The sequence below is a fragment of the Carassius gibelio genome, chromosome A1 (genome assembly GCF_023724105.1).
Source record: "Carassius gibelio isolate Cgi1373 ecotype wild population from Czech Republic chromosome A1, carGib1.2-hapl.c, whole genome shotgun sequence".
In the NCBI taxonomy this organism is placed as follows: Eukaryota; Metazoa; Chordata; class Actinopteri; order Cypriniformes; family Cyprinidae; genus Carassius; species Carassius gibelio.
Window position 1 is genome coordinate 2,700,975 of NC_068371.1, and position 13,148 is coordinate 2,714,122.

At 38.8% G+C, this 13,148-nt stretch overlaps 1 protein-coding gene across 1 annotated transcript in view; it reads left to right on the top strand.

Annotated features, from left to right (window-relative positions):
* Positions 1-481: 481 nt before the first annotated feature.
* LOC127953462 (F-box/WD repeat-containing protein 7-like) overlaps positions 482-13,148 on the top strand; it is a 100,532-nt gene continuing 87,865 nt past the window's right edge. Inside the window, exon 1 of the mRNA XM_052552711.1 lies at positions 482-789. The gene's annotated coding sequence lies outside the window, so the exon portion shown is untranslated. The remainder of the gene's footprint in view (positions 790-13,148) is intronic.

Genomic DNA, 13,148 nt, shown 5'->3' on the forward strand with positions numbered 1-13,148 from the left:
GTTAGTACTCATGCATTAATGATTCCAAATTACAGATTGTTTTAGTCTATTTGGAACTTTTTAAACTATATTTCAGATTGAACGGCTTTCGGAAACTTGAGGGAAAAAAATCTGTATCAATATCAATATCAATATTTATTTACTAGTACTTTTACTGTTGAGCTTTGTAAAGTATATTTATATCTGTGAGGTTATAATTTTCTTTTCAATGTGCAAAACAACATAAATATTTTGCAACAACATAAATAAACATTTTTATTGAACAACAAACAAGAAAAAAAAAACATATTAAAGAATAAAACCTTTCTTTATATATATATATATATATATATATATATATATATATATATATATATATATATATATATATATATATATATATGAACAAAGTATTTTATGTGTATATGAATACGGCAACGTAATGACGTCATGTTGTAAGCGACACGGAACGCGAGCGACGGTGACGTTCGTGGCTGAAGCAGTGACGCGATCATCCGTCGACAGTCAGTCGCACAGGAATCGGTTGGATAAAGGCGATCGCGCTGTAACGGAGCAGCACCGGAGTCGTGTCCCGGACCCCAGCGCTCCTCTATTCGCTCACACATTATTCCAGCTGGATCTGTTTCCCTTTGCAGAAGCCAAATGATTAATAAAACCTGTCTCCAAGACTGCAGCAGTTCATCAGAGGAACATGTTTAGTCTGCGTTAGTAAAACTACTTAATCTTTCTCTCGGAGAGGAGAGACTTGAGGATAATAGTCACTTTCCTTCATTCTCCACCGGTTTACAGGTAAATACGTGTGTTTTTTTCTGATAAAAGTGACTTGTTTTGAAGAGAAACGCTTTGTTGATTCACGCCAGGTTGATTCTGGAGCATGTGATCGGCTCTTGTTGTTGTTGTTGTTGTTGTTTACTATTCTAACCCATTTCCAAGATCCAGGACACATCAAATACAGCACAGCTCTGCGTTAATACAAGAGCAAGCTCTCAGTTTGATCTGAGGTAAACTTCAGACCTTGTAAACAAACCCCAATTCTCTTCTCAGGACTCCGAAACGCTGTCGTCGCTCTTTAAATATACTCTTTTACTAAATCGCGGTGTTTATATATTACGTAACGTTATATATATTAGTATATATTCGCGATTTAGAGCGTTGACGGTTATTAACCCTTTCTGTCGTCACTATTATTGTTTTGGGACGTTTAGCTTAGGCTAACAGTATTAGCACTCCCGCTAGCGGATCATCGTGAGGCTGATTCGTTTAAGAATAAGTTTATCCACTATGTTGTCGTTTATATTCTGAATTGTTTAGGATTGTGCTTGTTTCATCAAAAGCTGTGGGAATGTCTGATAGCGGTTAGCTTAGCGTAGCTTGCTAACGATCGAGTCTCAATCTTTGGTAAGGGCTTTAAATTCGTCTGAGGCGGCTGTCAAGCTCCTTAATAAAACTTTTCTGGAATAATTGGTCTTTTTGAGTCAGGGTTTGTTGGTTTAATCTGTGTGTTTCCACGTGTGGCGAGAGTCAGGCACATGTTAGCATCAAACATGCCTTTTCTCTTTTCTCAAACTCTTCATCAAGTTTCTCTCTCATTTGTTCAACATCATCCAGTGTTATGATGATTATAACCCCTCTTTCTATCCATCTCTGCCACCTGACGGGATATAAATGTCTTCTAAGACTCCTCTCTGTTTTCATAATCACACATCAGGTTTATTTTGAGCACATTTATGAATAAACTCGACTGGGTTAAGTTTCAGCATCATCTGTAATATTATGTAACTCACAGGGTTTGCAATGCCATCTATTGCTCCATGTGTTTATCTAATATCTGTTGTCAAGTAAAAGTTTCTCTTGGAAGAAGAAAGATGTTTCTCTAGGGTCAGATTTCAAGCATAAAGCATTGCATGTCAGGTTTTAATAGTTGTACATTTATAAAATCCCCTATATGCATTTATTTCATACTAAATATAGGATTGAAACTTCCTGATATAAACATTATTTGGAGTAGACCCTACTACTTGTGCACATTGCAAACATCAAATGTGGTTTAACGTCACTATTGATGAGGACTGTATGATCTTTGAATGATATCAGACTTTTTAAACGGAAGATAGCACCTAAACATACTTGCAATAGTTCCTTTTTAGGACACTCAAAATATATTTCAGTATATCTTCCACACAATTAAAGCACATTAAGTACAAAATTAGTTGTTCCAATCTAGCAGACATTAATTTTAACAGATCAGTAGAATAAAAGTACAATTCCTGTATTAAGTACATAATTATGTAAGTGTATTTTTAGGATGCTTGGCATAAAATAAACATATTTCAAATACACACAAGTATATTTTTCACTAAGGTCATGATTGGTTATTGTTGTCTTTTTAGCGCTTTTAGAATGTAGTTTGCATCATTGTATCACGGTTTTCTTGTCTGTAACAGACAGTAAAGCTGTTTTTAAATGATCTGTGTTGTTGTGTAAAGCGCTAGACTTTAGGAATAAAGGTGACTTAGTCTCTGTTTCCTAGATTTGGTTTTTGAGGTAGTTTTGAATTTTGTGGGTCACTTCTTTGATGCAGTGGAAAGTGTTTGATAAAACTGGAGAGGATAGTGTGTGAGCTCTTTCATCCTCTCACACACTTTCCTGAACATCCATTTCCATCTCCGAGAGCTCAGGATTCGGGAATCCTGTCGGAAGGGTTATGATTTCACCGTGGTCTTTACTGTGAACTATGAAGGGTTCGAGGTTCTAGTCTCTTGTAAAGACTTTGCTGAATGGCCTTCATGTTTTGACAAGACACAAAGAGAGCACACAGAAGGCATGGCCGGGGTTGGGAGATAAAAGAAAGTAACCAGGTCATCTGATGAGTGGCTCTTTGAACAGAATATTTTTTCAGGCCAGCTGCTTCTTCAGGGCGCTCCGCTAAAATAAGAGCAGATCTGCTCTTCTGTCTGGCTTCAATTAAAGACGAGTCTCGGTTAAAAGGGATACAGCATTCAAACTCGCTTTGAATTCTCTAGGTGATCACTAAAGGCAAGTTTTCTAGAATTTCTCTTTCATTCAGCTTCTGTGATGGATTCTGTTGCAAAAGCTCTTCTCAGAAGTGAACTTTGTAATGTTGTTCCTGGAAAATCTTCTGCTGAAATCAGCTAAAAGGAAAATGTGTACTACAATACTGAAGCTTGTAGTTTGGTTATTAGTGTGCTTAAGCATAACCCTAATCATGCACAAAACTCCAGATATCTTTGCTTTATCTGCTAATTGGAATGCCTGTCGTTCATTAGTTTATTATGTCTATATTTACGTTGTAGCTATAAATGGAAGTGCACTACTGTCAGCTGAAATTTGATTGCCGTTCACACTAAGAGTAACTAAATTAGCATCCACACAGATGGATGATATCCTCTTTATTATAAGCATGCTGCAGTAATGTCATATTCCTCTTTAACAGCTCAGTCTTTAAAGTCTAGGTTTATTCCCACTGGCTGAGCATTATGATGCACCATAATTGCAAATTCTGCGTTCTGATCTAGTCTGCTCATAAACTTTTGGGGACAGTTCACCAGAAAATGTCAATTTAATTCATTTAATCAAATCGTTTATAAACTCTTTTTTTTTTCTGCTGTGGAACACAAAAGAACTCCCTTCTTTTTTTTTTTTTTTTAATCCAGCGATCATGATTGGTCGGCTCGCCTGTCAGTCATGGGTAAATTGACTGGTTGGTTGCTGGACTGTTAGTCGACCACCTTTGCCCATGTCTAGTTTAAAGTAATAGTATGAGCTCTGCTCACAAACACTGGTGCTTTTGTTTTGTCTCAAGCATTGTGAAGTTCACAGAGTGAAATATTGATGGTAGTGTAATATAACAGATCATTTTTCTTCCTAACTCATATGTTCCTACAGCTGTAGCCAAAACAAAGTTTTTGTAGAAATTCTAAACGAAACTCTGCAAGGCTTAATTTCTCCTCTGATGTGTCACCAAGCCCTCCTGTGACTTTGGGGTGTATCTTTTATGTGATGTTTTGGGTGTATGCCCTTGCTGTATGGGTGGTGAATTCCTGTTGTTCTGTGAATCACACTCGAGAACAACATCCCTCTTCTGATGAATAATGGAGAGTTTATTTGCTTTGATGTTATGAGCTTTCTTTAGTTTCTAATAGGTGATATGAAGAACTTATGCCATCTCATTCGTTCTGTATATAGAGTCGCGCACTCTTTCTTTACGAGAAAATTAGTCTTCATTTGTGGAGGACACGAAACCTGGCTCATTGCCTGCTATTGCGAATGCTCTGGGAATGCTTCACGATGATGATAGATGCGTTCTCTCTCGTTCTCTTTACGTGTTGCTGTGCCAGAAGCCTCCTGAGCATCGACACGATCACGGTCACCTGCTGTGTGAAGCTGTTTTTAACACACTGCCCTCAGATGAAAGGGTGGAGGTCTCTATTCTTCACTTTCACAATGTCTAGTTCTTCATTTCTCTTTCCTGTTGTGCAGGAGTGTCACACCAGGCTGATCATCCTCCATTCAGACTCCAAAGATGACTTGTGCTGTTGATCCAGATAATTTAGCAAAGCATCTAATAACTGAAGGCTGTGTAAGAAAACAGATTTGACTTGTTCTGTTGGAATTTCCTCTTGAAAACTTCATCCAGGAGAGGCTTGTGTCAGATGATCTGAGAATAGAGATGTAATTCTGGTCTTCTCCTGCTCCATGTATCATTTTCCTCCATTCCATCCTTCCATATGGCCATAATTTCATTGTAAAAGCTATGCTTTGGCCTTCAGAGGTTGTGCATGCAGAGCTCCTGGACACTGTGCGAGAGCAATGTCAATAAGTTAGAGGTCTGCCATCCAGCCCTGGGTTCGGATTTGCATAAATTGCTTTAAGAGATCATAAGTGGACTTATTAATGATATTTCTGACTCTGCAGGAAAGTGTCCCATTTCAAGACCAAGATTGGACCTAAATGTTTTTGCGTATAAGCAAAGGAAGGGACAGAACTTCACTTTACTAAGAAACTAAATAATGGAGCTGCAATCCAAACATGACGTTTAAAACTGCGAGTAAAGCAGCATTCCATTGGGTTATTTTCACCTGGAACTGGCAGCTGAGAGTTGACACATTATAGTTCCAGGTTATCTGGAACGCAGCGTGAATGGAACGCTCTGAGGTTGGAATTGGGAAGTCTCCCACTACTGACGTCTTGAACACGAAATAACACGACCCAAAAGATTACAATTGTGTCATTACATGCAGACCTTGTTTTCCTTGTGAATCACTAAAGATGTACAGTCAGTGTGGGGTTCAGTGTTTAGTCTCTTCCACACAGTAAACTGCTGTAAAATTACTGGAACGACTACAAAAGTGTGTTCACACAAGCAATGACGTTTCATCTTTTTATCCGTAAACCCCCCATGTATATTCTGTGACATCATTGACCAGAAATGAGCTTTAGACGGCTGTGCGTCCCGGTGTTGTGTTGGTGAACATGGACAAGATACCCCTGCGGTCAGTGTTTTTATTGATGTTTTCATTTTGGTGTCATACCGGGAATCTCATTCAAACAGAGCACAGAGTACTGGTAATGTTACAACAAAATTACCGGTGTTTTTGAAAAGGTCCTGATCAAACATGATCTTTTAATGGTCATTTACCAGTAAAGACTGTATGTGTGAAAGGGGATATTGTATGAGCAACAAGTCTACATGCTTCAAGACACTGTCAGTGTTTGGGATTGAGCGCTGCGTTTACTCTGTTCTGTTCACACAGGGTTTGTAAAAACACGCAAGTAATCTCAAACCTGTATTTCTGAATTATGATCTGTCACCAGTGACTAAAATAAATACATCAAAGATGATCTCTTTGATTTCTTTGCTAAATATGATGTCCTATCACATTTGCATCTGTGTAAGTTACATCGTGTTCACTGGATGTCGTAAAGGTCATATGTGATTGACTCATGCATTTCTGCTTAAAGGTGAAGTCACAACTCTGTATGTTTTGCAAGACTCCCTTTTACGTTAAATCTGGTATCAGTTTAGTTCTACAATACGGTTGTCACTCCTGTAAATAACCCGAATGTGTGCGAACAGAACTGTATTAATGACTCATTCTGTGTAATTCTCATTCTTGAAATGACACCAGTTCTTGTATTCGGGTGAAGTGTCCCTTTAAGTGAGCTGTAGAATATATGAGGAAAAACACAATGGTTTTATTTGACGTCATCATGGCGGAGGAGGCATTCTGCTTTTTACACGTTCCTGAGTGTCTTATCTTCCGTTTTTAGATGCAAAGATGCGTTCTTTGTGAACGCCGAACCCTTACTGATTAAAGTAGCTCATCTGTGTTGTTTCTGGGGAATGTCTGCTGGTTTATATTTTGATTTGTGAAGACTTTGGATTGTTCGAGCAATACAGAAAGGCTGTTTCTCAGTCCGTCCATCCATGCTTCTGTATCCATTCGCTCTCTTAAAGTGATAGAAATGGATTACCTCCACCAGGGTCTTTTGCTTTAGCTCTCAATAGAGTCTTGAGAGGTTGTGAAAGGGTTGCCTTCTGCATTGTCTTGAGCTCTTTGTGTCCTCTGTGTCTTTGTGGTTTCACCCTGGGACCCAACAGCTGCCCCCCCCACCAACTCCCCCAAACATCAGCATGGGATAAAAAAAAAAAAAAAAGTTGGGTTGCATCGCTCGTCCATGTATTCCATGCGACTTTTGCAATACTTAACATGAACGATGATCAACAAATGTACGATTTATCAGCATCACATCGGCTTTGGACGACCAAGGAATAATTAGAAATTTGTGTGAGGACCTCTGGTCCACTTCAGTTGATGTGGTTTCTATTAAAGGGTCTTTTAAAAGAGTGAGCAGTCTTGGTTTTCTTCTGCCAACGCTACTGTCTTTTGGTTCTCTGAGCAATGGCTTCCACCCCCATCTCCTGCCCAAACGCTGTCTTAACACCCTCACACTGACTGCTGTGATGCAGGACGGTCCTTTCAGAAGAAGGGGGCCCCTGGTGACGGACTGCTTCCATGGTAACACCTTTGTGAATGGATTTTTGGGGAATAGTGGTCAGTGGCCTCCCAGCATCCTCCACTGGCTCCGCAGGGCAACTATGTTTCTATCAGACTGACCATCTGCAACACACTTGCCTAAAGTCCACTGGGTCTTTAAGTGTATGTCAAACTTTAGATGTTTTCTGTCATTCTGAGAAGTTTCCAGGAAAGTTTATCTCCTTGGAGCCGAAGCCTGTCGTGGTTTTTAGGTAGTAAACTCACATGTGCCAAATCTTGCATAATTTAGACTCTTGCCTTTAGCACAGTTCTCAGAGCTCGTGTGAAACAACCTTTCACTGCTTTGGAGGAGCCTCATCTTTTGCGTTCAAGCTGTCTTTGAATAAAAATCAGATTGACCAAAAAAAAAAAAAGTTTTCCCTAAAAATGTGCACCCCTAGAGGTGCTTCTCTGCCCAGCTGTCTCACTCGAAATGGAAAGTCTGCTTTTCCGCTGGCTCAGATTCACTCACAGCTTCCTTCTACCCTGTTGACACTGAATTATTTACGATGTGCATCAGAGTTCTCGGTTGCTGGAGAGCTGACTTCAGAAAGGACAGAGTCATGAAACCTTTATTACATGCAGGTCGTTCTCTGTTTGCAGCATTACAACTTGTCTTTTAGTCTCTGTCATCATCAGGAACAGAAGTAGCAGTGTTCGTTTTGTATCTGGTTTGTTTTTATGGTGTATTTTTTAATGAAATATGACAAAGTCAAATTTAAGGATAGTATGAACATTAGGACTCGTGGAAAGGCTTCTTTTCTAAATGAATCATCAGCTTTGAACAAATCGTTTGAATGAATGATTCAGTGAATCACTTAAGGCTGGGACGTGCTGCCACCTACTGGTGGTTTAGTGCTGTATTTATCCATGATTGGCATAAGAACACGTTTAAAAAAAACACGTAATAAAAAAAAAAACTCATTACTTTTCTTTTTTTTTTTTTTTTTTTGTCAGTATCGCACACGCCTATTAACTACGCATTAGTGTACTTATTAAACAAACAATAAACAGCAAGTCCATGAGTCAGAAGTTGATTCAGTATCATTTTGATTTAGTGAAGTTTAGTGAAGCAATCATCAAGTTGGCTACAGGGAAGTTATTCTAACACTGAATGACTGAATTGTGAGTGTTAGAAGTCTTAAAGCTGGACTTCAGCTGAAGAATTGAGGCCGCTTTAAAGCTGTCTCCATGTGTCGGTCCATATGTCTGAGATGTTGAGGCTGTATGGAGAGTAATGGGCATCTGGCGGCTCAATCAGACTGACTTAAGGACTATTAGTGAAGATAATCCTGTAGAGACGGGGAGTTGAGCCACAAAGCACATTCTCCCTCTCCCTTTCTGTCTTCATGCTTCGTGGTTTACTTTTCAAATACATTTCATGCATTTAATACATTCAGTGTAATTACGATAAACCAATAACAAATTAAAAATTCACACACAAATTATTTCTAGAGCTTTAAAGCGTGCAATACTGATGTTTATGACACTTTTTAAAATGTTCAAGCATCAGGTTTATTTAAATGCACCTCCAGAGTGAAATGATTGTGTAATAAGCGGGATAATATCTTAAACATCAACCATGTGAACAATATGATTTAGCTATTTTTGCTTTTAATTTTAAACAGCTGTCTGCTCTGCCACTGTTTGGATGCAGACAATAACAGTCATCTTTCTCATTCGTCCTCTTGAATACAGTTGCAACAGATGCTTAATTGTTGAAAAACAGACATGTACTGTACATTCTTCCTGTAGCCGTAGGCAAAACCACTCCGGGATGTATTTGTGGCTTTGGTTTTTGTCCTTCAAACCATGAATCAAACTGGTGTTTGCCGTGCTGGAGCTTGGGATATATGCTAACTGGCATCTTTGTGTTCCCGTATGCGTGTGTGTCTCGGTGTCTGTCTACATTTACTTAACCAGCCCGTTTCCTCTCGCCTGTAGTCTGTGGCTCAGCACATCAAAGCATGTGTCTCTGCAGAGCCGGAGATAACAGCGGAGCATAAACCCTGCTGCTCCGCTAAGCTTTTCCAGAGTCTTTCCAATGCCCTGGGGCGCACCGATACCTCTTTTGTCTGCCTGGAGCCTTGGGAAGAGACGTGTGTGTGTGTGTGTGTGTGTGTGTGTGTGGTGTTTGGCAGGCTGCGCACCTTAGGTACAGTGTGTGTGTGTGGTGCTAGTTTGGAACAATGTTTTCTCCGTCTTATGCAGCCAGAGGCACGTGTCTGTTTGTTTGCTGACCTGCCAATCCTCTGTTGTGATGTCCTCTCCATCTGGATAGCTGTTGTTCATTCTGCTGTAAGCCACACTGCTTTGCTGTTTTTCACTCATGTATGTGTGTTTTTCAGCCTAGTGAGCTGCTGACTCGAGCAATGTTTTCGGGCATCATAGGAACGTCGTTTTTTTGGGAATACCAATGACGCACATTTGAATGCTGAAAAAAAAAATGTTCAATGGAAATGTTGGCAAGAGATTTCTATTTGTAAGATCTTTTGTTTTACGTGCTTTTTATGAGTTAATATAAATTTGTGTAGAATAGATCTATGCATTTGAGTTGAAATCCAGTCAAACTTATTTTTTCCATCATTTAATTTTGTAAGTTAGTAATACATTTCTTTAGATCTAGGATTTTAAGTTTAAACTCAATCGTTTAAACTTCAATTCGTTTATGTGATTTTATATATTATTTTAAACTTTACCGAATCTGAACATTCACATTTATTTTAAGCTTTTGAGAATAAATAAGAACACATTAAACAAGTATTTAAATTAATAAATAACTTTTAAGTGTTCAATAGCATAAGGATTCTTTTCGCAGACTGGTGCACGCTGAAAAAAACTGAACATCTGAAGCGCGCAAACCCGCGCCTCGGCATGCGCGCAAATATAAGCTCTCTCTGAAGTATTGTGTTTAAATGGACAAATTCACACAAAAAACATGTCAAAATGCCTGTTTTGTTAATAAGTATCCTACAGCAGACATAGCCGGCTGAACGTAGGCCACTGTATCAGTGCATTCTCTTAAAGTGACAGTCTTTATATTAATCGAATAACAACAACAAAGAAATCACTCACTGCTCCTGATCAAAAAGCTTTTGTAACTTTAATAAAGAACAGCCTTTAATTTATACTGTCAAATATGCGATGCTGTTTTACATTTGATTACATTATTCAATTTGTGTAGCTGAAAATGAATGTAGGTCTGTAATTTGTGTGAAAATATTTTTGAAGAATTGAAGGATAGCATAATATTTTGTATGCTAGTTGCAATAACCTGAGTATTTCCATTTTGAAGTGTTGATTATTTGTTGACTGATTATTGTGTTTATATACGAGTAATAAGCCTGCGGAAATACTTAATGTTATATTACTGTTGAAAATGTTGAATTATAGTTGGCAGTTTGTATAGTTATTTGCTAGTGGCTAACAGGGAACAAGAATGTCAGAGTAGAACTGACATAGTGGCCTTTTTCTTATAATTTTTTGCAAGTGGTAGATCTTGGTTTACATTTGGACTTTGGATGTGATCTTAGGCTCGAAAAGGTTGGTGACCACTGCTCTAGTCCATTACTCCAGGTTTCCAATTCAACCGAACCCCTAAAGTAGATGTTTGTATTTTGATGTTCTTAATTTGCTGTGATGTTATTCAACACCGATATTTAACATGAATCATACTTATGAAGCATTGACCTGATGTTGGCTTCTCTGTGTGGTCTTATGAAGCGAAATGATCAGTTTGTGCAATAACTGAACATTATTCACAACATTATGCTGAATGAATGCGAGTATTTATTGTACATCAGGTTAGTGTCTGGACCACAGACAGTATGGTTTGCAGTGTCTATTCCCACAGTTCTCTTTTCCCAATCAGGACCACACTGGACAATGAGCACCAGTGTGTGTCCAGTGATCTGGGGAGGGTTCTCAGAAAGCTTCTCGTCTGACTGTTCTACCTTTCCTCCGAGCGCTGAAAGAAACCCCTGTTCTCTCGTAGAGAGTGAAAGAGACGGATAGATTCGGATGAGACTGCTTTGTCAGGAAATGAGTGTCTTAAGTTTAAAAACATCTCTGTTCTGAAACATGATGGAATGGCCTGCTGTCTAGGTTTCTTTGTAGGCATTGTCCCGTATTAGACAGAGTTGTACACAAGCGTCTGCTCAGTGTGTCAGCGCTCATGCAGTTAACACTATGTGCATCAAGCCCGAAGACTATGCATCCGCTGCTTCTGACGTCAAATTCATCAGCATCTAAAGTTCATTCAGTTTATCCACAAGGTGCCAACGCTGGTCTTATCTCACAGTCAAAACAAGAATTGGAGGAAATTGAGCAACAAACTATTTGAGACCACAACAACACGCCCAACTGGACTAGTCTTGACTAGTCTAGTTTAAACGAGTACAAAAATGGATCTCTCTGTAAAAGTACAGACACTGGGCAAAGATAATACTTTCTCGTGCAAGTCTTGCATCAACTCCTTCATGCATATTGTTAGAATGATTATATTTAAAGGATGAATGCACACGTAAGTGGTTGCATCTAGGCTTAAGTTTACTTTGGACTTAACAGGTTAACCTTCTAAGACGACATAGTGAGCAAAATGCAACATAGTGAGCAATTAATAATTTTGTATACCAGTCAGAAACCTTGCCATCACACATTTGAGTATTTTCATTCATAAGCTTAATTTACGTGGCTGTTAACTTTCTTCAAAATAACATATTTTGTGTTGTGCAATAAAGTCATACAGGTTAGTAAAGAATTGAGGGTGAGTAGATGAATTTTTGGGTGAACTATCCCTTTAAATCCCAATTCAATCTTCCTCTACAGTGCTGAGACTGAATTGTGTCGTTGGGTTGAACTTAAGAATTGGATCAGTCCAATTTTTGAATTAATCTTTTAGACCAGCTTTGTGAACAAATGAGAATGATTAAAAAACATCATACTCAAAAGACCACTTCTTCATAAACCAATCTTGTCTTGGATCAAGAGAGGATCTCAAGATGTACAGTATGTTTTCTCTCACCAAGCTTGTGTATAATTACAAAAGATCTGGATATAGAGCACAAGACAAATGTGGACCACTTTCACGGTCTCTATTTTCAAGTTTGAGATGGTAGCTAACTCTAAAAGTAAATTTTTTAAAGAAAATCTCTTGTCCTGCACTAAAGAACAACATGTACAGGGTCACTGTTGGGAGCTGAGCAATTTCCCAGCAATCAGTCTTGCAGTTGCTCAAGCTTTCTTCCATTTGACCTTTATTATTTATCAGAGCTAATTTCTGTTAGTGCCCTCATCTTCGGCTCTCTTTTTACGTGCTTATTTCTTCATTCAGTTCAACTCACTATCAAGATGCTTTAAACTCAGAAGGCATTGTCTTGAATTTCAGCCACCGAAATTGCTCTCCCCTCGCTGGTGGGAGTGTAATATAGCAGCACCCCTCCATCTCCACTTAAAGTTTGGGGGAACTGATGACTAGCTGTTGATGGACGTTTGGCGAATGGCTCTGAGCTGTACGCTGGGACTCTCTTTTTGTACATGGTGCCAATCATGACCACATTCAAATGTTTCGTGTGTATGTGGAGATACATATATATATTAAAAGACTATTCTTTTTTGTATTTGGTGTTATGCAGTGTGTTAACGGGGTTCCACGTACTGTATGTTATAGTACAGCACAAAAATGTGGTGCGCTCTGATTGGCCAGCTCTCCAGTGCGTTGTGATTGGCTGGATTCCTCAATGTGTGACGACAATGTTAAGCCCCTTAACAGGTTCAGGAAAGTCTTCCGTAAAATGCACTGCACACACTCAAATATTTGGCTTAACTGTTCAGAAACAGTGTTTTAAATTAAACCTAACTACTGATTTCTATTTTTTTTTTTTTTTTGGAAGGCAAAAAAAATTAGTTTGGCTTTTGCAATGAAACACAGAATCTTCACGACATGCAGCGAGAATAAAACATACTCTTCCTTTCCTTTCGTATAAATTTGGGAGGTGTTATGCAAATCTTCCCACGCAGTGACATAGATATGTGGGGGCGTGTCTCAACAAGGCATTTCAGGAAGGTGTAGCTGAATGCTCACTTTTATAA